Source organism: Perognathus longimembris, chromosome 28, assembly GCF_023159225.1.
Source record: "Perognathus longimembris pacificus isolate PPM17 chromosome 28, ASM2315922v1, whole genome shotgun sequence".
In the NCBI taxonomy this organism is placed as follows: domain Eukaryota; kingdom Metazoa; phylum Chordata; class Mammalia; order Rodentia; family Heteromyidae; genus Perognathus; species Perognathus longimembris.
The window spans coordinates 84,084,801-84,109,407 of record NC_063188.1 but is presented as its reverse complement, the minus strand read 5'-3'; the positions used below and the strand labels follow the sequence as shown (position 1 = coordinate 84,109,407).

The 24,607-nt window shown below is 38.2% G+C and overlaps 1 pseudogene; it reads left to right on the top strand.

Annotated features, from left to right (window-relative positions):
* The first annotated feature begins 5,848 nt into the window (after positions 1-5,848).
* On the top strand, positions 5,849-7,116 carry LOC125343886 (annotated as a pseudogene).
* Positions 7,117-24,607: the final 17,491 nt, after the last annotated feature.

The window sequence follows — 24,607 nt, the reverse complement described above, 5'->3', positions numbered from 1 at the left end:
TGTAATACAGCTAAAGTTTGGTATTGTAATTCCTCCATCACTGTTCTTTCTACTTAGGATTGTTTTTTGCTATTCAGGGTCTTTTATTGCTCCATATTTCTGGAATTTCTGTATTGCTTGCTCTATTTCATAAAAAAATGATGATGGGATATTAATGGGTATTGCATTGAATTTGTAGATAGCCTTTGGCAATACTGCCATTCTGACAATATCCATCCTCGCAATCCAGGAGCATGGGAGGCTTTTCCATTTCCTTAGTTCTGCCTTAATTTCCTTTTTCATGTTTTTACAATTCTCATCATAGAGGTCTTTCAGTTCTTTTGTTAAGGTTATTCCTAGGTATTTTATGTTTTTTTGAGGCTATTGCAAAAGGAATTGCTTTCCTGATTTGGGCCTTGGTGTCCAGGTCGTTGGCATATAGAAAAGCCATTGATTTTTGAGGGTTTATTTTATATCCTGCTACTTTGCCAAGGTTTTGGATGAGCTCAATTAACTTGGGAGTAGAGTCTATGGTGTTCTTTAGATACATGATCATGTCTTCTGCAAAGAGAGAGAGTTTGGCTTCATCTTCTCCTATTTGGATCCCCTTTGTGTCTTCCTCTTGCCTTACTGCCCCGGCTAAGAATTCTAGTACTAGTTGAAGAGGAGAGGGGAGAGCTGACAACCTTGTCTTGTTCCTGATTTTAGAGGAAATGGCTTTAACTTGGGTTTGTCGTAGACAGTCTTATATATTCAGGAATGTTCCCTGGAATCCTATTTTCTCCAAAGCTTTTGTCATAAATGGGTGCTGGGTTTTTTCAAACACTTTTTCTGCATCTAGAGAAATAATCATGGGATTCTTGACCTTGTTCTAGTTGATGTGGTGGATTATGTTGATTGACTTGGGTCTATTGAACCAGCTCTGTATACCAGGAATTAATCCAGTTTGGTCATAGGGTATGATTTTTTTGATGACCTGTTGAAGTTGATTTCGCCAAAATTATGTTGAGAATTTTTGCATCTATGTTCATCAGGGAAATCGGCTCTTTCCTTGATAAGTCCTTGCTTGGTTTTGGGATAAGGGTTATACTGGCATCATAGAATGTGTTTGGTAATGAACTTTCACTTTCAATTTCATTGAAGAGTTTGAGAAATATTGGTGTGAGTTCTGTTTTGAAGGCCTTGTAGAATTCTGCTGTGAATCCATCTGGACCTGGGCTTTCCTTGGATGGGAGATCTATTATTGCACTTTCTATTTCAATGCTGGATGTGGGTCTGTTTGGAAGGTTTAAATCTTCCGGGTTAAGTTTGGGCATATCAATTATTGCTAAGAATTCGTCCATTTCTTCCAAGTTCTCAAATTTGTTGGCATAAAGGTTTGCAAAATATTCCCTTATTGTGTTCTGAATCTTTTTTCCCCCCTGTGGTGATGTTACCTGTTTTATCTCTGATCTTGTTTATTTGCATGTGCTGCCTTCATGTTTTGGTCAGATTTTTTAGGGGTCTGTTTATCTTGTTAATCTTTTCAAAGAACCAACTCTTTTTTTGTTGATTCTTTCTATTTTTTTTTTTACTCTAAGTCATTTAATTCTGATTTAATTTTAATTATTTGCTTCCGTCTATTGGCTTGGGGTTTGGCTTGTTGTTCTCTTTCAAGGAGCTTAAGGCGCTTCCTTAAGTTGTTGAATTGATGTTTCTCCAGTTTGTTGATGTAGGCACTCAGAGATATAAATTTTCCTCTGAATACTGCCTTTTCTGTGTCCCAAAGGATCTGGTACTTTGTGTGCTCATCTTGGTTTAATTCCATAAACAGTTGAATTTCTGTTCTAATTTCTTCAATGACCCACTGGTGGTTCAGAAATGTGTTGTTTAATCTCCATGAATTGTAGGGTTTTCTGTGGTGGCTATTTGAGTTGAGCTCTAATTTTATTCCATTGTGGTCTGAGAGAATGCAGGGAATGGTTTCAATGCTTTTGAATTTGTACAGATTTTCTTTGTGCTCTAAGAAGTGATCCATGTGCTGCTGAAAAGAATGTATATCCTGGTGTTGCTGGATGGAATTTTCTGTAAATGTCAGTTGCAGTTGTTTATTTCTGAGGTTGCTTTGCTCAGTTTTTGGCGTGTTGATCTGTCCAGAGGTGACAGTGAAGTGTTAAAGTCTCCAACTATCAATGTGTTTGGATCTATGAGTGTTTTAGAGTCAGTAGTGTTTGTTTGATGAAGTTGGGTGCTCCTGTATTTGGGGTGCAGATATTTAGGGTGGTCATATCCTCCTGTAGGAGAGATACCTTTATTAGTATGTAGTAACCTTCTCTGTCGCTTCTTGCCATTTTAAATTTGAAGTCAATTTTATCTGATGCTATGATTGCAACTCCAGCCTACTTATGGGGACTGTTTGCTTGGCAGATTTTATTCCAGCTTTTCACTTTTAGAAAATGTTTGTTTTTTCTGTGTATATGTGTCTCTTGGAGGCAGCAGAAAGTTGGCTCTTGATTTTTGATCCAACTTATGAGCCTATGTCATTTAATTGGAGAGTTAAGTTCATTAATATTGAGAGTTAGGATTGAGAGATGATTGCTTGTTCCTTTCATTATAGCTATCTTTTTAAAGGCAGTGTCTTCCCCATTCTTGTCCTAATATCCCAGTTTTGTATTTAGGGTTCATTTCTCTGTCTGTATTGTGATCTTGATTATTTCCCATGTGTAGGACATCCTTGAGGATTTTCTGTAATGCTGGTTTGGTGGAGATATATTGTTTCAGTTTTTCCTTACTGTGGAAGACTTTTATTTGACCTTCGGCTATGAATGAGAGTTTAGCTGGGTACAGTATTCTTTCATGGTCTCTGCTGAAAGTAGTTCTGATTGGTTTTCCTTTACATGTGATTGTTTTCTTCTCCCTAGTAGCTTTAAGGATTCTTTTCTTGGTCTCGGTTGGTCCTGTTCAGATTACACTGTGTCAGTGACATGTCCTATTCTGGTCTGGTCTGTTTGGGGTTCAAAATGCTTCATGTATCTGGATAGGCCTATCCTTATGGATATTTGGGAAGTTCTCTGCTATTATTCTGTTGAAAATATTGCCTATTCCATTAACTTCTTTCTCTAGGTTTTCCTTGATACCTATTAGCCTTAAATTGGGATTCCTGATTGTATCTTGAACCTCCTGAAGTGATCTGTTTTGCTGATTGGATTGGCTTTGTATTGCTATTTGTTATTTCGCCATAGAGTCTAGGGAATCTTCAGTTCCTGAGATTCGATCCTCTGCTTAAGCATCCTCTCTTTCAACTCAAAAACACTGACTAATTTCTTTTACTGTTGCCAGTCCTGGGGCTTGAAATCAGGGCCTGAGAACTGTCCCTATCTTCTTTATGCTCAAGGCTAGCACTCTGCTAACTTGAGCCACAGCACCACTTCTGGCCTTTTCTATATATGTGGTGCTGAGGATTCAAACCCAGGGTTTCATGACTATAAGGCAAGCACTCTTGCCACTAGGCCATATTCCCAGCCCCTGACTCATTTCTTTACTGCTTTGTTTTGTTTTGGTTATTTATTACCTTATATTATGAAACATTTGAAATATAAATGAAGTACAGAGAATAACATAATAAATAAGCATGTCCCTACCATCTGTTTAAAAATACTGTTATGTTCCTATCTTTACCTCAGATGTATATTTTTCAATATGTGCAGTGAACATTTTTAAACAAATAGAAAGTGTAATGATATAAAAAAAATCCCACCAATATATTTGGTGCTGAGTTCAAACAATTGTTAACAGTTTGTTGATTTAGTCTCTTTTTCATTTGTGCATTCCTTACTATACCCCTCCCCCATGTGAAACATTTAAATCCCTAAATATTTTCACTATACCTCCTCAGTATATAATGTTCTACTACATAACCACCAAGCCAGTGCTGTGTCTGTAAAAACTGGCCATGGTCTCCTTTCTCATTTTATATACTGTCCACATACAAGGGTGATTTTCTCTAGTTTTCTACTCAAATGTCATTTGCAGCAAAGTAACAGGGGAACTGATAGGGAGCTGGAAGGGGAAGGAGGAAAGAAAGAAGTGGAGGGAGATGGGGAAAGGAGGAAGAGGAAGAGTGATAAAAAGTAAAAGAGGGGGATATAATCAAAGTACATTATATTTAATCTGGAAATGTCATAAATTTCCTGTGCTAGGTACAATTTAATGCATGCCCATCTTTTCTCTGTTTTATTTTCTCTAAGTAATTGTGCAAAAGAGTTGTCATTTAACAAAGCAGTTTATCAATACTATATATTTTGATTAATGTCATTCCTTTCATCATTCTCATCCATTCCTCCTCTACCCACTGCTTTAGGCACTCTTCTTAGTTTTGTAGGATGTATATTGGATTCTTTTGACTGTATTCTCTCCTTCTCCTCTTCATTTTTTTCTACTCCTTTCCGCTTGACCCTACTACCCCTTTCAAGTATGAAGTTCCTGGTGTTTAATTTTGCTGAACTTTGTGAATTACACTATTTGAGATCTGCCTTGAATCTATCAAAAGTACGCTTATGTTTTTTTTTTTCTACACTTAATCCAGTAAAGGTTATCTGATTACATTTGGTTTTATGTCTTTAATTTTTCATCCTAAACCAGTCACAAAAGCACTTTTTGAAGTCATCGGGCCAGTTAACTAGTGGCCTATTTCATAGTCTAAATTTCTCAGAATTTTCCCTCATTGTTTCATTTAGTGTCTACCTTCAAAACAGGTATCACTTAAAAACTGAACATCTGTACATGAATGTGTTTACCTCTCCCTAGAGATACTGCTGAAAATTATAAAAAAGCATAAAAGCATATAGTCTCTGGAAATAACGCTAAGGGTATAATGTAAATTATGCAGTTGTAATAGGGAGGTCAGATCTGGCCAGTGCCATCATTAGCTGTGGAGGAACTTCAGGTTGACTCCAGCTCAGATTAGAGCAGAAGCCATCTCCATCTCCACTAAGTTCTCCCCCACCCTATCCAGGGAAGCTCCCCTTTATTATGATAAGTTATGTAAATTGACCACTTGAGGCCTGGGAGATCCAAGGGAATCTATGCCCTCCTATGAGTAGGTGCATCCACCTGCATCATGTGAGCCCTGCCAAATCCATGGGCCAATTCTAACTAGAATGATAGGTTGGTTCAAACAGATACTATGAGACAGACTGTAACTCTATTGGCCACCTGCGTGCGGCCTAGCATGCTCTGTAAGTGTTGTATCTTCATTGGTCGCCTGCGTGTGGCAAGTTTGTCTGTGATGTTTGCCTTATAACCAGGCTGGAAGGGCATACGTGCAGGCGGTTCCAGCTCCGAGTCTGGGCCCTGATCCTGCACACGTGGTCGGCAGTTTCGGCTCCCCGAGTCTGGGCTGTGACCAAGGCCGGTCGATTCACTTTTTGTTCACTTTTTACTTCCCCAATAAATCTTTTTGTCATCTTGTAGCTGGAGACTGTGTGGTAGACTCTTGGGGGAACCAGGAATCCCCTCCCTTGGGGGGGGACCCGTTTCATTGTAGCGAACCCCCACTCCACAGTCACTTTGAAAAATAATTTAATTACAAAAACATAGAGTTATCATATGATCTAGCAATTATTCTTCCAGGTATATACCCAAGAAAAATAATTCTAATGTCCATATACACTTTACACGATGGTTTAGAGCAGAATTACTCATAATATTTGAAACTAAAGATAACCCTCATGTTCATTGGATAAAAAAATGTGGTATGCAGAGCTCAGGCGCCATTACGCCTTGCCACATGTCTCCAAGTTCACGTCGTCAGCCCTATCTCCTGGTTCATCTCCAGTCACCGCGATGTCCCGAGTCATCTCTCCATTGGAGCTGAATTGGTTTGTATTTTATGCACGGGGTTTGTAAGGAAGGAGATAACTGTCGCTACTCGCACGACCTCTCTGACAGCCAATATGGTGTATTGTGCAAGTATTTTCAACGTGGGTACTGTATTTACGGAGTCTGCTGCAGATAAGAACACAGCAAGCCATTGAAACAAGAAGCAGCGACTGCTACAGATCCGAGCCCAGAACCATCTCTAGCTGCTTCCTCGAGTCTCCCTTCCGGAGCTGAACAGCTCACTGAAATGGACACGGGCAAAGCTGAGTCAGGAACCCCACCCCTCGCCGCTGTAGGTGGGGCAAGTTCCGACGACTAGGTGAATGCGGTCGAGTTCATTCCTGAGCAGACCTACTGTGGCCTGACTGCCCCTCCCTGCACCGCAACCCCGCTTGCAGAGCCTGGGGGCCAAGGTGCAGTCTGAGAAGGAGCCGGAGGCAGTGGAGAGCAAGAAGCAGCTGTGCCCCTATGCTGCGGTGGGCGAGTGCCGCTACGGGGAGAACTGCGTGTACCTCCACCGTGACGCGTGTGACATGTGTGGGCTGCAGGTCCTGCACCCCATGGATGCGGCCCAGAGGTCACAGCACATAAAATCGTGCATCGAGGCCCACAAGAAGGACATGGAGCTCTTGTTCCCCGTGCAGCGCAGTAAGGACATGGTGTGCGGCGTCTGCATGGAGGTGGTCTATGAGAAGGCCGACCCCAGCGAGCACTGCTTCGGCATCCTCTCCAACTGCAACCACACCTACTGTCTCCAGTGCATTCGCAAGTGGAGGAGTGCTAAGCAGTTTGAGAGCAAGATCATAAAGTCCTGCCCCGAATACCGCATCACATCCAACTTTGTCATTCCAAGTGAGTACTCGGTGGAAGAGAAAGAAGAAAAGCAGAAACTCATTCAGAAGTACAAGGAGGCCATGAGCAACAAGGCGTGCAGGTTTTTCGATGAAGGATGTGGGAGCTGCCGGTTTGGAGGGAACTGTTTCTACAAGCATGCGTACCCCGATGGCCGGAGAGAAGAGCCACAGAGACAGAAAATGGGAGCCTGGAGGCGATAACCGGCCCAACGAAGGAACCACTTCTGGGAGCTCATTGAGGAAAGAGAGAACAGCAGCCCCTTTGACAACGATGAAGAGGAGGTCACCTTTGAGCTGGGCGAGATGTTGCTTATGCTTTTGGCTGCAGACTCTGACAGACTCTGCAGAGCTGACAGACTCTGAGGATGAGTGGGACTTGTTTCATGATGAGCTGGAAGACTTTTATGACTTGGACCTATAGCGGCTTTCCATGCTGTATGAACTGCTCTGCCAGGCCTCAGACCCTAGCTGTGCCCTCTGCTGTGTGGCAGGGCGTGTGGCCCTCCCAGATGCTGTAGTGACCACTTACCTAGGGCCTGCTCCTCCGCCCCCTGGCCTTTCCCCCCGAGAGTGTGTTGTTTTCTCTGTTTCAAAAAGTTACAAAAATAAATCTTAAAGTTAAAAAAAAATGTGGTATGCACATACAATGAACTATTATACAGCCATAATACAGGAACACAGTATTGATATGCACTACAAAATATCTGAACCATAGAACATCATGTTCATCCTCAAACAGAATAGTATACATCATGTGGCTCTAATTTCACATTTTTATAAAGTGTTCAGAGCAGCCAACTCTGCAGCAACAAAGAGTAGATTTGTGGTAGCTTAAAGGTTGGGGGATTGGGGCTCTACAGAAGCAATAGATGCAGAGTACAGGATTTATTTTGAGGTCGTGTAATGTTCTAAACTTTTAGTGATGGATGTTCCTATCTTTGAGTATACTGAAAACCAATGAATTCTGTATTCTAAATTGACAAAACCGGTTTTCAAAAGGAAAGATGGGGAGAATGATGGAAGGGATGACACTGATCAAGATGCATTGTACTCACAATGTAGAACTGTGAAATTGAGACCCCTTTGTATAACTACCTGGCTCTGAGTTCAAGACCCAGGAGCAAAAGAATTAGCCTGGATAGCTTGAATGACTGAAATTAATTTTTTTTACAGCTCTGAAGGCTGCAAGTCCCAAGATCAATGTGGCAGTAGGTTGAATTTCTCCTGATGGCTCTTTCTATGGCTTGCAGATGGTTACCGTCTACCTTTGTCCTCATATGGTCTTTCTCTACTTGTGTAACTCAGTGTCTCTTTGAGTCCAAATTTCCCCTCTTAATAAGACACCAGCTACATTGAGTTCAAAGTAGTTTAATGACTTCATTTTGATTTAATTGTATCTTTAAAGGTTCTATCTCCAAAGTCACACTCTGAGTTAATTATATTACATGTATAGTATATAGAAGTGAATAATTGTATATGTGAATGCACTGAACTTTATCTATCTTATTGTAGCAGATGCTTTTTTGCTTCTAAAGTTTCATAATGCAACAACACTACAAGAGGAAATATTTTATATTTCTCCTGTGCAAATGCTACACAAATACATAGGAATATTGAACTGTATATGTGCCATCAGCATTTTAGATATTGACAAATGTCTCTTCAAAGTGGTTCTACCAATTTGTACAGTTACCACTAATGTATGAGAACTCTACTTTCCCATAATCTCACTGACACTTGGTATTATAATGCTTTTTATTAACCTATTATATGGAATGATATGATGCTTTGTCACCACCACCACCCCTGCCCTGACTAATAATGAAAATGAGTATCTTTCCCTAAGTTTATAAGCTATTCAAAATTCCTATTCTCTTACTTGACTGTTTGAAAGCAATGTTGGAATCCGATTCTGGTGGCTCACACCTATAATCCTAACTACTCAGGAGGCTGAAATATGAGGGCTGCAGTTTAAAGCCAGCCAGGGCAGGAAAGTCTCTGAAACTTTTATCTCCAATTAATTACTCAAAAATCAGAAGTGTCACTGTGGCTCAAAGGAGTAAAGTGCTAGCCTTGAGCAGAGATAGCATTCAGGCCCTGAGTGCAAGCCCTGTGACTGACAAATAACCCCCAACAAAACCACCAAATAGCAGCAACAACAACAAAAATATTGGAGGATATATTTATTATTGATGTGTGCGAGTGTGTGTATGTGTATGTGTGTGTGTTTAATTTGTGGCTTGTGCTTGTACAGTATATTTTGAATGATTTTTTTACAAACATTTTAACTTTATAGTGTGAACTTTCAGCATTCTACATTAAGGTGGTCTTTCTCCCTATGTATAGTCCTTAAAGATCTATTATTTTTCTATGTTGGTGCACATGTTGTTGTATATGCTAGACTCCCCATTGAGTCTAGGTTGCCTCTGACTGTCTTTGTTTATCAGAATCTCATCAAAGTGATAGAAGTCCACCATCCTGTCAGAAAAACACATAAAGGAGCACCAAGGTGCAAGAATTGAGTTACGACTTTTTGAACCTAGAACTGGAGGCATGGCTCAGTGGCATGGCACTAGCTTAGTAAGTGTAAAGCCTTGGAAGTTCAAATTTCTACTATTGGAGCTGGGAATGCAGATTAGTGGTAGACTGCTTGCCTAGCATGCACAAAGCCCTGGGGTTCGATTCCCCAGCACCACATATACAGAAAATGGCCAGAAGTGGCGCTGTGGCTCAAGTGGCAGAGTGCTAGCCTTGAGCAAAAAGAAGCCAGGGACAGTGCTCAGGCCCTGAGTCCAAGCCCCAGGACTGGCCAAAAAAAAAAAAAAAAGGAAAAAAAAAAAGAAAACAAAGCTGGTAGCTGGTAGCACATGCCTATAATCCTATAGCTACTCAGTAGACTGAGATCTGCGTATAGAGGTTCAAAGCTAGTCTGAGAAGACAAATACTTGAGTCTCTGATCTCCAACTAGTTAGCAGAAAGCTGTTCTGGAGGTATGTCATCTCAAGTTATAGAGTGCCATCCATAAGCTAAAATTGGAGCTGAATTGGAGCTTGAGGCTGAGTTTAAGCCTCTGTATGGGCACCAAAAAAAAAAAAAAGAAAAAAATTGTGATAAAATATTAATTTTCACTTTTTCTAAAAGTTTTACTATTTTACATTTTACATGAAAATATTTTTCTTAGATACATGTTCACAAATTATGAGGGCTAGAATAGGAGATGTTTGTCCTATCCCATTTCTTGAATCACCCATGATTTATTTATTAGTTTGCAATAACTTATCTGTTGTAGACAAATGAAACACACAGTACTAATATATGAAAATGTTATATTTGTCTGCATGTTAGTACAATACATTATTTATTACTGTGGATTCATTCTTCATTTAAAATCTATTATTATGAATCCTAGAATTAATTTATCCAGTTCTATGCAACACCTTACTTATTTCTATTTTCAACAGACTTGTTTGAAATTATCCCCTATTCATACCTTGAACATATTTGCTAGGTTTATTTCTGATTATCTGATAAATATTATTGTTTATGTGTAGAGTGTTTTTAATAGTACTTTTAAATTAGTTATTAATGATGCATAAAAGAGTATTGATTTTTCTATGTTGGAGGTCTGTTTTGCAAGCATGCCAATATCTTACTAGTTCCAATAATTTTATTCAAGATTGTCTCAATTTCTATATAAATAATAATATCAGAGAAATGAGAATAAATATGCGAAAGTATGAAGTGATATTACTTTGTCATTGATTTGTGTTTTCTTGGCCATTAATGAAGATGGCAGCTCTTCATTTGTATATTAAAGTTTCTTATACATTCATTCATTCTTCTTCTAGTTATTATGATCTGAATAGAATTGATCATAGATTGTCTAATTTTTAAAGAATTTGTAGTACACTGATAGTTATATATCATTTTCATACAAATATTGTTTTACATACATTTTCCTTTCCTTCATCAGATTTTTGGGAGCAATTTACCTCTTGTACTAGCTTTTAAACAACTTTGTTTTCATTTTGTTAATCTGATCTATTTTTCTTATTTTCTATTTCCATATCTTTTGCTCTCATGTGTGTTACTTTTTCCTCATACTTTCTTTAAGCTTAGTTATGCACTTTTCCTATTGTTTTCATTGAATGCTTGATTTTCTCTAACTACTGTATCTACCAAATTTTGATATGCCATTCTTTTATTGAAGCTTACTTATAAGTATTTTAAGTGTATTTTATGATTTCTCATTAACATAAAATCTGAATTAAAAACCAAATACCGGGTTGGGAATATGGCCTAGTGCTAGAGTGCTTGCCTCTTATACATGAAGCCCTGGGTTCATTTATCAACACCACATATATAGAAAAAGCCAGAAGGGGTGCTGTGGCTCAAGTCGTAGAGTGCTGAGCTTGAGTAAAATAAGCCAGGGACAATGCTCAGGCCCTGAGTTCAAGCCCCAAGACTGGCAAAAACAAAAGAAAACAAAACCCCCCACCAATTTACACCCTTAAAAATTGACAACACTATGTACTTTTAAACCTTGAAACAATATTCATTTTATTATATTCAACCCACAGTACAGATAATAGAATATAAATGGGGAAAACATGAATTCAATTTTATCTATTAGTACTTCTCAGTGGTCATAGGCACAGCATTTCTGTTTGCTTCAGTCTTCCTCCTAGCTTAACAGGAACAGTAATAAAGTGTAACCTTTTTTGTAGCAATAGTCCTTAACAATCAAATCTTTCTGGTAGCCAGACACAGTGCACAGAAGTAATAATATAATACCCCTAACTTCAGAAAAGAAATATCTCTGAAACTATCCTAAAAGGAAAATGATTTTAAATTCTGGTGGGAACTGGGTCTAGTTTTGAAGAAAACAATCCCCAAAGGGCTCTAACTAGAATCAGTTCTTGATATTTCAGGAGGTACTATAAAGCCACACACCAGGAAAAGTATTACTTTTGTTTGGTAAGATTCTTTTCCTTTAAGAAAATTTAACTGCATCGTGTCTGGAATAAAGAAGACACTATTTCTCATGCTTTTTGAGATTTCTTTTGTGATACAGTACTTAATTTTTGCATTTGCTTCAAGAATACTTAAAATTTAGTATCTGATCTTAGTACCATGGATACTCTGTGTGTGTGTGTGTCTGTGTGTGTGTGTGTGTGTCTGTGTGTGTGTGTGTGTGAAGGGAAAGGGAATATGAAAATTGAGAGACAAATGATAAAAAGAAGATAAACCATTCCAAAAGAAATACTTACAAAACAATTTGGTGTAAACCAACTGTACAACTCATGGGGGAGAGGGAAAAGGGAAGGGGGATGAAGGAGAATGTAACAATTTGAACAAGAAATGTACTCACTGCCTTACATATGAATCTGTGACCCCTCTGTACTTCACTTTGACAATAGAGAAGAAAAAAAATCAATTGTATTGCTTTCTACTAACATTACCCACCTTTCCCGCCCCCCTCCCCGCGTATCCTCTTCCCATGGTTTTACCCCTCATATCACTGTAAATGATTTTAGTACCCTGGATATTGTATATATGTGTATTGAAACTAGACAAGGGAAAGGGAATACAAAAATTGAGAGAAAAAGGATAAAAAGACAAACCAATGCAACAGTGATACTTACAAAACTATATGGTGTAAACCAACTGTACAACTCATGAGGGGGAGAGAGAAATGGGGAGGGGGGAGGCAGGGAAAAATGAGGGAGGAGGTAACAAATTGGATAAGAAATGTACTCACTGTCTTACATATGAAACTCTAACCCATCTGTACTTCACTTTGACAATAAAGAAAAAAATTTAAAAATTAAAATGAATTATAGTTCCTACAGCTTTCATTACATGTACACATGTGTGTGGGTGTGTGTATGTGTATTGCTAAAGTTTCAAAACTTTTATGCTCTTATTTTTATTGATTGCTCAATTTACTATGGATTATGTTTAATATACTCTAAAGAGGGATTTTCAATTTTTCCTTTTAAGAGGTTTGCTGTTTTTTATTAATTAATTATTTTATTTATTGTTAAAGTGATGTACAGAGAGGTTACAGTTTCACATGTAAGGCAGTGAGTACATTTCTTATCAAACTTGTTACCTCCTGATTTTTTCCCACCTTCCCTCTTTCCAACTCCTCTCCACATGAGTTGTATAGTTGGTTTACAGTATACAGTTTTGTGAGTATTTCTGTTGCACTGGTTCACCTTTTACCCTTTGTTTCTCCATTTTGATGTTCCCCTTCACTTCCCTAGCTCCAATAAATGTATATACAATACACAGGGTACCAAAATCAGTTACAGTGATATTAGGGGTAAAACACTGGGGAAGAAAGACAAAAGAAAAAGGCATAATTTCACATGGTACATGGAAAATAGCAACAACAATGATAAACCACTTAGTTCCATAACTTGGAGTTTATTTCGCTTAGCATCATTCTATGCGGTCATGTGTACATAGCTATTGAGCTATTGTGAGTATCTGCTAGGACTATCCTAGACATATAGTAATTATTACTAATGAGAAAAACCATGGAGCCTGTGTTTCTTTGGGTCTGGCTCACTTCACTTAGTATGATTTTTTCCAAGTCTTTCCATTTCCTTATGAATGGGGCAATGCCATTCTTTCTGATAGAAGCATAAAATTCCATTGCATATATGGACCACATTTTCTTGATCCATTCATCTATTGATTTTTCTCTTTTTGAGGCTATTATGCGATGAATTTAAGTCCATGAGTCTAATAGTTATGCTTCGGTACTGATTCTTTCCTAAATTTTAATGTTAGTTTTTATTTACCTTTAATAATGCTTTTTGTATAAATCTATTTTGTTTACTATTAATATAACTACACTAGTTCTTTATTAGATGTTTGGTATAACTTTTCTCACATCTTTATTGATGGATTACTTTATGATTGATTGATTGATTGGTTGGTTGGTGTTTTGAGACAAGGTCTTACTATGTAGGCCTGGCTAGCTTTGAACTCACAGTCCTCTACCTCACATCCCCAAGTACTAAGATTAAACTCATGAGTTTCCACACTTGCCTCCAACTCTTTATTTTTAAACTTTCTCTGTGCTTTTTGTTTTACATGTTTCTCTTATATAAAGCATATAGATGGATTAATACTGTGTTGTTTTTGTCTTTACTTTTGCATAATAGGAACTTAATAAATGAATTGATAAAATTTCTCTATGATTATTTTTCTTATCTGCTTAATTTTACATTCCATTTTGTTATTCTATCTTTAATATTTTGAAATATGTACTTAATTTTGTCATTTTATACACTAAAATCACTTAGTCATTTTGGCGTTTTCACAAACAGACTTTATCGTGCTTTTATTATTGATCTTTAGAGATTTAGTTTTGGATATTAGTGTTATTTCTTTTAGAATACTGTTTCTTAAAGTGCTTACTTTTTTAATCCCAAAGGTTACTCTTTATAATTTCTTTAATATGGATCTACTGATTGAAAACTTTAATCTTTATGTGTCTTAAAGTTTCATTTTTCTCCTTTTTTCTACCTCTACTAATCTGCATATAAAATTATAGGTTGGTAGTTTTCTTTTCAGCGCTGTGAAGACAGATTTTTGTAAAGATTTTTGGCATTAATTGCTATTCTGAATTCTACTATCAGTTAAATTATTCTTTAGTACATATTCTCTTTTGTTCAATAGCTTTTACATTATATGTTTATTCTTTAATTACTTCTATGTCTCTATTATGTCATAGTGTATAAATTTATATGTATTTTTTTCAGCATGTTTCCTTTTTGTAGTAGCGGAGTTTGAACTCAAAGCTTCATCCTGGGCAGATTCTCTACTCTACTTGGACCATGCCTCCAGCCATTCTTGTTCTGGCTATTTTTTTTAAATAATTAATTTATTTACTGTCAAAGTGATGTGCAAAGGGGTTACAGTTTCATAAGTGAGGCAGTGAGCATATTTCTTATCAAAATTGTTAACTCCTCTCTCTTTTTCCTCCCAACTTCCCCCATCCTCAATTCTCTCCCCACCCCACCCATCCGAGTTGTACAGTTGGTTTACAGCATATAGTTTTGTAAGAATTACTGTTGTATTGGTTTGCGTTTTACCTTTTGTCTCTCTATTTTGATGTTCCCCTTCCCTAATTCCAATAAACATCTATACAATACTCAGGGTACCAAAATCAATTATAGTGACATCAGGGGAAAACCATGGGGAAGAAAGACAAAAGAAAAAGGCATAAATTCACATGGTATGTTGAAAATGACAAAAGCAATGATAAATCTTATGATAAAACTTATTTCCATAACTTGGAGTTCATTTCACTTAGCATCATCTTATGGGATCATATGTACATAGCTATTGAGCTATTGTAATCATCTGCAAGGACTATCCTAGATATGTACTAATTATTACCAATGAAGGAACCCATAGAGTCTATGTTTCCCTGAGTTTGGCTCACTTCATTTAATATTATTTTTTTCCAAATCTTTCCATTTCCTTATGAATGGGGAAATGTCATTCCTTCTGACAGAGGCATAAAATTCCGTTGTGTATATGGATGTCTTACCGCCAATCTTCTTCCTCCAAGAATGATACGGTGGCAATGAGGCTCAGCATTGCTAAGCTTCTAAACTCTACTTTCTGGGATGGTTAATATAAAGTAACTTAACTAGCCCAGAACAAGATACTGACACTTTTTTCTCCATTTCCTCTCCCATCACCCCTGAGGCAATTAACTTAGTGAAAAGATGATCTTATGTTGTCAAACTTTCTCATTAGCCTTCTGATTCAGACAGTTCTCAAACTTTCCCACCCTTTATCAATTTGGAATGTGAATGAAACATTTGACCCAAATTTCCCCATTTCCTGCAGCTGAGCTACAAAGTAAAAGCGAAGATTCTCATGGAGTAATTCTTTGGATTTCCAGTTTCAGACAGAAAAACCTGATTTTCTTTCATTCTAAGCCATTAAAGTCTGGGAAACTTTACTTCACATTACTGAACTTGGGATCAAACAAAATTGTTGTTCTGGCTATTTTTGATATAGAGCCTCAAGTTTTTTTGAGGCTGGTCTGGACTCTGATCTTACTGTTCATGATGTGTGCCACAATGTCCAGTTATTTTTTTTCCTGTTGAGATAGGGGTCTCACAGGGTTTTTTGCCCATAGGTTGTCCTGGAATGGTACTCTTCCCAATTTCAGTCTTCTGGTTAGATAAGATGAAAAAAGCATGAGCCACCATGTCCACCTATTCGTTGAAATGGTATCTTGTGAACATTTTGCCCCTACTGAACTTGAACCATGATCCTCCCCATCTCTGCCTTCTGAGGAGCTAGGATTACATGAGCCACTTGCATCTGGTTTAGGAAACACTTTTCTGTTCCTTCCATTTTAACACTGAGGTTGTTCTCTCCTCCCTAAAGGTGTCCATACTGAGCTTCAACCCAGGCTCCCAATGCTTCATAACCAGGAAAGGGTCCTGGATCTTTGGTGCTCATAGCCTATTATCATTAACATCCTCTATATGCTCAAACCTTTGTTTTGATTTCCAATTTAATTCATAATCTCATATTGTCTTCATAGTTGAAATTGTTCCTTTATTTATTACTTTGGATATTCAGAACATCCTTATTTTGCATTAATTGGTCAGTCTGTTCTAGTGTATTATTTCTATTGGAATAAACTTGTGCTCTAATTTCTTACAAACCCTCACTGGCTTTCATACTTAACCTTAAACTGGTTTTGTGCATTCTGTAACTTGGGTATGCAAACATATTTTAAGCACTTCATCTTGTTTTCCTACTTGCTTCCTGCCTTCCTTACACCTGGGCAGAATCAGCTTGAAGCTTTAGCCCTGGTGATGTCGGTGATGTGGCAAAAATAGTCTCTAGGCTTGCTGTCAACTTGGCCTATTTCCTGGTTTTTAGGCAAAGTTGGACTCCTCTCTCTTTGCTAGCCGGGAGTTCTTTATCATTAACTTCAGGCACAGCTGTGTTTTGCCATCTCTTTCCAGGAGTTGGGGGTGTTGGTGGGGGTATTTCCCAGCCTTTTGCTTTAATTGAAGAAGCTGTTTCCTTCACGCTTATAGAATGACTGTTGTCCCTACATTTCTCAGAAGGTAAATTCAGCATTGTCGGTTTCCAGTGGCAGAACCCAGCAAGCTTACCAGGCTTGCAGCCCTAAGGTTGGTCACCCTTGTTTATTTCTGTTACAATTCTGATCTGTGGAGATAGCTATTTTGGTTGCAAGGCTGGGTAGGTTTATTTTTAGTTGTTACAGTTTATCAATCATGCAATATAGTGGAGCAGATGGAGAGCCTCATATTATGAGCTTGCTTCCACATGTTGTCAGGAAGTTGCCTTTTCACTTTTGAAATGGGGTAGGGGTGGGGGTGTTGAAATGGGGGTTTATACAAGATCCCCTGCAAAAATCTCTTCCTCAGCCTCCCTTGGCTACTCCAACCCTTGCTCAATTGGATACATTTTCTTCTTCTTTGTCTTCTCTGTACATGGCACACTGCTGTATTCAGAACAATGTAAGATAGTTGGTGTTAGTTTCCACGTACACTAACTGCCTTCTTCCTACAATTCTGTAATCCTCAAATTTCAGAGTCTAACTGGTAGAATGGTTCAAGTGATAGAAGATCTGTCTAGTAATCAGGAAAGCTAAGTTCAAACCCAGTACAGAAAAAAAAAGAAAAAATCAGAATCTAGTTCATTATGTTGATGGAAGACTGTTAAGCACGTAAATAAATATAGTAGATATCATTGGTCCCCTAATCATTCCAGATGTCTTTTTGGTGCCTGTCCTGGGGCTTGAACTCAGGGTCAGGGTGCTGTCCCTGATCTTCTTTTGCTATCACTCTACCACTTGAGTCATATCTCCACTTAAGCATTTTTAGTAGTTTAGTGGAGATAAGGGTCTCACAGACTTTTCCGCCCTGGCAGGTTTTGAAGCACAGTTTTCAGATGTTAGTTTCTTGAGCAGCCAGGATTACAGACATGAGCCACTTAACCCCAGTTTGGAAGCTACTTTTGGACTTCTGAGGTTCTGTTTGTCTGTCTGGGACCTGGAAGTGCTTGAGTGGATCTGATAACCTATGGCTGCCCTCAATCAATGATTGATGACTGGGGTATAAAAAGTCTCAGCTCAGGGGTTGGGGATATAGCCTAGCGGCAAGAGTGCCTGCCTCGGATACACGAGGCCCTAGGTTCGATTCCCCAGCACCACATATACAGAAAATGGCCAGAAGCGGCGCTGTGGCTCAAGTGGCAGAGTGCTAGCCTTGAGCGGGAAGAAGCCAGGGATAGTGCTCAGGCCCTGAGTCCAAGGCCCAGGACTGGCCAAAAAAAAAAAGTCTCAGCTCACTTACTTTTGGTGGTAGCAACTCTGAAGCATAAAGACAAAGTTGTAGGTCCTTTCTGTAGCATTTTGTCTGTATTATATTCTTTCTTTGGTTTCTTCTTCACAAGCTTTCTTCTTCCAACCCTGTAGTGACTTCTCTTGGGAAAGTTCTTTAAATAAACTGTTCACATGTGAATCTCATCTTAGGTCTTAAGGTCTACATTACATGATCTTCCCCTAACACACTTAGAGCTTGGAAAACCCAAGTTCGAGAGGCAGATGGACATATATTAACTAATTCTGTCTCCATGGATCTTCCTTGTTCATTGCTTTAAAAATTATTGTAAAGGTGATGTGCAGAGAGGTTACAGTTTCATAAATCAGGTTATGTGTACATTACTGCTTGAACAGTGTCACTCCCTCCCTCATTCTCTGCCAGTTTCCCCCTCTCAACTTTCTTCCCTACAAGTTGTATATTTCTTTTCCAACATAGTGTCTAGTGGGTTACACTACTAAATTGATTGATCCTTTGTCCCACCATTTCTGTTTCTGTTCATTGCTTTTTCACTCTTACCCTGGGATTATTCTCTCTCTTGAGTACAGGGTCTATTTTGTCCTTCTATCTTTTTAAGATCTCCTTTGTTGTCTCTCTTTGCCTGAGGCTATTGATGATCTTTAGATCTCAGGAATACAGATCTCAACAATTCCCAAGGTTTTGTTGGAAGGTTAACACAGATGCTCCTCAATTTATAAGAAGGTTATATCCGGATTGATAAAAGCATCCTACTTGAAAAATATCATTAAGTGAAAAACAGTGATTCTTCTGAACCACTGCACATCCCAGCTCAGTAACACAGCCCACTGCAGAGTGGCCACAAAGCATCTACAGAGAGAGAGAGAAAGGAGAGAGAGAGAGAGAGAGAGAGAGAGAGAGAGAGAGAGAGAGAGAGAGAGAGAGAGAAGAAGAAGAAGAGAGAGAGAATTCAACCATACATTCTTGGCCAAGAACAATGCACATTTCAAATCTGAAGTACAATTTCTATTGAAGAAATCACTTGGATACCATTGTTGAGCAGGAAAAGCTCATAAGTTGGATCGTCTTTATACTCACAAATTTTTAATGCAATTTTGATTAACAAGGCCTCCTTTCACTGGAGAGCCCTGGGTATCCCAGAATTTTAGGCTTGTGTGTAAGAATGCATTTTAATATGTTTTGTTCACGTACTAGACCCTTAATGTTGAATGCATAGGTTGACTTCTTTAGTAATACATCTTAAGATCTTAGAAAAAAGTGTCTAGAGAAGTGATTTTTGAAGATGTGGTCCTAGGGTCACTGAGATCACAGTCACTTACAGAGAAGGGATGGTGGCTGTTAAGCTGTTAGGCTCCATTCCAGATGCATCAAAGCTAAATCTCTAGAGGCAAAGTCTAGAATAAAATTATCAGGGAATTCATATACTATAGAACTTAGATCCTTTGGTATTTTATTTTACTCAAATGTGCCTACGTAAGTGACAAATGTGCAAGATGAAACATGTTAGATGTTCAATAAGATTGTTTAAATTACAAGGTTATTCTAGAAGCATGCTACCCTCCTGATTGATGTAAAATAAAAATCGCTAACTTTTATCACACAAACCAACTTAAAATGGTATTATGAAAAGAGACACTAGTTGGTTACCTATAGACAGATGCTGAGGCTAAATATTTTGGTCATTAATCATTTACCTCTGAAAACTAGACCTCAGTTTTTCATTTTGCTTCTTGTGGTGGAATAATAATCACTACATTAGTTGGAGTCTCATATCTATTGATGTTAGAGAAATTCAGTCCTAGGAAATCTCAGTCTAAGCTCACAAAATTCGATAAGCAATCTCTAGTTGTTTTTTTTTTTTTTTTTTACTGTGTGTTGCATCAACAACCTGTTGCCATGGAGATGGACGCCAGTGTGCCAAAGACACAGAGGAAAGAACTGTAGCATTAAGTACTGTTTCAATTTGAATTCAGTTGATTTCAGAAGAAATCTGGAGACACTTGGCAGTGTTATCGTGAGAGTGTCCCATACTGCATTAAAACAGCTTAACGAACATAGAAAGCTCCTGTGAATATAGGAACTAGATATTTACTTCTGAAGTAAGCCCCAAAGCACATATAGTACCAAAGCCTCAAAAGTCAAATTTTGAACTGTGTAGATGAATCAACAACTGTCTTTTTTTTCTTTTCTTTTCTTTCCTTCTTTTTTTAACCAATGCTGAGGACCTGGTATGCATTAGGCAAGCTCTCTGCCACTGAGCTGAGGCCCCAAAGAATCCGCAAATCCTTGACAAAGTCAATTTGTTATGGGATTGTTTTTTATGTCCCTTGACCAGCACTCAGAAAGGAAATGCAAAACAAGGTTTAAAAAGAGGAAATATCGGGCTGGGGATATAGCCTAGTGGCAAGAGTGCCTGCCTCGGATACACGAGGCCCTAGGTTCGATTCCCCAGCACCACATATACAGAAAACGGCCAGAAGCGGCGCTGTGGCTCAAGTGGCAGAGTGCTAGCCTTGAGCGGGAAGAAGCCAGGGACAGTGCTCAGGCCCTGAGTCCAAGGCCCAGGACTGGCCAAAAAAAAAAAAAAAAAAAAAAAAGAGGAAATATCAGTGTAGAGAGCATGTGTTAATTTCTGTGCAATTTGGGGATGAGACTAGTGGATTCTTGGAATGATTTCTCCTACGGTCATCCCTTGGATCATCCCGATTCATCTTGGTCTGTTTGATGTGTGTATGTCTGTGTCAGTGCGTGTACTGAAATCTTAGGGATCTTTTATCCATGAACCTTAGCATAGGTTGTGACTTGTTAAGAGCCAATTTCTCTAACAACTACATATAGGAGAGTCTAATTTTTAGAACAGTCGTATCTATCTATCTATCTATCTATTTATCTATCAATAAATATGTTGGTGAGTATCTATGTATATTAATATTTATTCAAGGATTACTTGGAAAGTTTTTGTGAAGAGCTATACATTAGAGCATTATTTTTTTTGGAAAGAAATTGGATGGGATAAGTAGGAAGTTGGACAGAGATGAACACGAATTCAATAAATAATTGGCATGAAGTCAGGATATGAAGTCAGGAGACAGAAGAATAAAGAGCAATTTGCCAAAGTCCATTGGATTATTTCAGACATACACACACACACACACACACACACACACATACATATAAATGAGTGTATATGTATTTTTTCTAGAAAATATGTAGATATGTGTAATATGTAACTATATGTGTGTGTATATATATATATATATATATATTCCCTAGAAAGATGAAGAAAGGGTAATCAATAGTTTAACAACTGAAACTTTAACACAATCAAATTTTTCTCTAGAGAGGTGCATATTTCTGGGTCACAGTTGTAAAGCCAAGAATTTAATAACGCAAAAGTCAAATTTTGCAAGATAGAAAATGTTTAAGAGTGAGAATATAGTGGTGAGGTATAACCTGGAATGAAATCACATTACTAAGGGCTCCATCAGATTCCCTCTGATTTTCTGAGTTTCTGTGTGCTTTAAACATCTAACATCTGTGCCCTTTCCTGTACTGCCTTGTGGTTTACTGGAGCTATTTCCTTTGCATAGAGAGCTAGAAATTCCTGGAAATCAACATACCATGCCAATACTATATTCTTGGTATCATGAAAACCCAGATCCCTTTTCCTGGAATAGGACACACTTTGATTTTAATACTTCAGAGTTTACTGCAGGCACAAGCAGAGGCTAAGATATTGTATGAAAACCTTACTTTTACCTGGCTTTTAACCTTCTTGCTCATTGTTGCAGAGACTGACAAACATCGTTTTCACAAAACAACCTATGTGACTAGCAGAATGTGTTAGAAATGAAAGTGGTTGCTTTTTAAGACTATATCACAAAAATCATTGTGCCTTCTACTTTACTGTTTCTTGAGTGGTCCTCTCTGCTGGAAACTGTTTGCCACGTAAGGCCAACCCTCACTTATCGCTCTGGAGAAGTCCATGTAGCAAGTATCTGAGCCAATAGCCAGTATGAACTTGCCATTAACCATCTCTTCCCTGGCAGTACTGGGAATTGAACACAGGGTGTTCACATACTTTGCGAGTCCTCTACTAGTTGAGCCATGGCCTATTCATGAGTGTGATTTTTTTTCTTCCAGTCCTGGGGCTTGAACTCATGGCCTAGGCATTGTCCCCCAAAGCACCACTTCTGGGTTTTTTTCTGAATAGTTTATTGAAGATAAAAGTCTCATGGGCCTTTCTGCCTGGGCTGGCTTTGAACTGCAGTCCTCAGATTCTAGCCTCCTGAGTAGCTAGAACTACAGGTGTGGGCCACCAGAACTCAGCTGACATTTGGTTTTAAATACCATCCTGTCACCTATAAATTGTGAGATCAATGGCAAGACAGTAATTATGTAAAATGTGACCTCCCCGAATTGCATAAGTATGAAGGGGGTCAATAATCATAAAATTCTTAAGTATAGCTAGTAGTACTACGCTATAAGTCAATAAATTTTGGATATTCTTAGAGCATCCTAAGCCAACACTTGTCAGTTGCAAGTTGGAACCCAGTTCATAGATTCTGTGGCCTCAGTTATTCATCTTACTACTTCTGAGCACAGAGAAGTGTGAACAGAGGCTGCATCCCAGTTGGGAAACAAACAATTCAAAGTACATGCACTTGCGGTTGACCAGTAGTGTCAGCTTTATAAATGACACTTAGACCATTGCATTATTGTGATAAGATTTGCCATTTTACCTTAAGTAAACAATCCTTGCTACCTGATCTATCACTGTCCCCCTCCCACCACTATAAAGGAGGTATGGAACTGGAGCAGCTATTTAAACAGCTAGGCAACAGTGCTTTGTTGTTAGAAATTGGTCTGGACATGCTTCTTTCCTCCCATTTCTCTTTAAATCCAGGAAGGTGTGTATAAGGCAGGGCTCCAATTAAACATTTTTATAAATGGAGATTCAAAAAATTATTCATGGAATATTAACATATGCATATTGAATAGGCATCAGGCAATTGTAATAGACTGGTGGAAAAAATGCTCATGTATTGCCAATTAGGATGTAATGAAGAAAATCACAATTCTGAAACCTGAGTAGGGAGTGGAAGGAAGATGACAGGATTCTGGACTTCAGACTCCAGTTAGAGAAAAAGAAAGATTCTGCCTTAATGAGCAGTGGAAGGGAAGAACCTCAGCTGTAATTGCTGCACATAGGGCCCCAAAGGAGCTTGAATCACTATTCATCCCTTTGCCATGGCTGGGGAAACCACCCCCAGAAGCCCCAAGAGAATCATGGACAATATCTCCTATGGAATTTGGTTTTAACCTTTACAGTCTACTGTGTATTTACAGGGTATGAAGACTTGTTGAATATTGTTTGTAGGATAAAGCCCTAGGAGAAGCTGAAAAAAGGAGGTAGATGCAGATAGGCAGCTATTACAAAGCATTTTTGTGGCTCTCTCAAAGTTTGTTCTACTTTGGGAATCTTCTCAGGGATATTCCCTAGGATGGGCATTGTGGTTTTATGTTGTTGTTGTTTTGTTTATTCAGAAACTTTGTTGATATTTCTGTGGAATTTATGATTGAGGCAATCCATGAACCTGACAACTGATACCAAGAAAAGTGATTCTTTTGACTCAGTAAAAATTCTGCCAACATATTTGTAGGAATAGTATGCTAGAGTCTAAAGAAGGCATCTTTGATTAAGAACCAAAAACAACTAGAGAGCTTTCCTGAAGATCCTTGCTAAGCTCAATAAATATCCTTTAATGTTCCAGAAAGAGAGAATTCATTAACATCTCTTACCATTTTTAATCCATTATGATACACTGATCATTCATGGGTACATTATTAGGTTTCATAATATTTAAATTCTTACTTATATAATAATCCTTTTTGTGGTATTAACCAAGTGGGTTTCCATGTTTAGTTGAAAATAGTATTGTGAGCCACATACCTTCTTTGTTGCACAGTATCCTATTGTTCCATTTCCTTTCTTATTTTCTTACTGGTTTAGTCCTCCCATTTGCCAACCACATTGTTTTAAGTATTCTAGATTATCACTGCTGCTTATTACTGTACTTTTTACTGGGCATTTTTTAATTGTCCTGGAAAGCAGTTTCTTAGATAGAGAACCATTGTCATGCCCCACTTTAGCTGATTGTCCTGACTGCCCCATTTCCTTCCTAGTCTCTTAATTTTTAATTATCTTTAAGAAGCTGTACAAAGGGATTTCAATACAATACAACAATGTATGAGAATAAAACATCTTGACCAATGTCACCCTTTTCAACATTAAATATTCTATTGTTAATATATTTTAAAAGATCACAGCTTCTCATGTGGCCCTTCTGCCTAGCACCTGAAAAGATTCAGTACACAAAGAAACACTGGGTGACGATGCCTCAATATCTTCTAGCGTTTTCACTTTGGCTTTTCACTCAGGGACAAGCCGATAGGAAACAATTTGCAATAATGAATTGGAGTTGAGGAAGGTGGAAGGCTCTTAGTGGAAGTCCTTCAAAGAAAATGAATCAC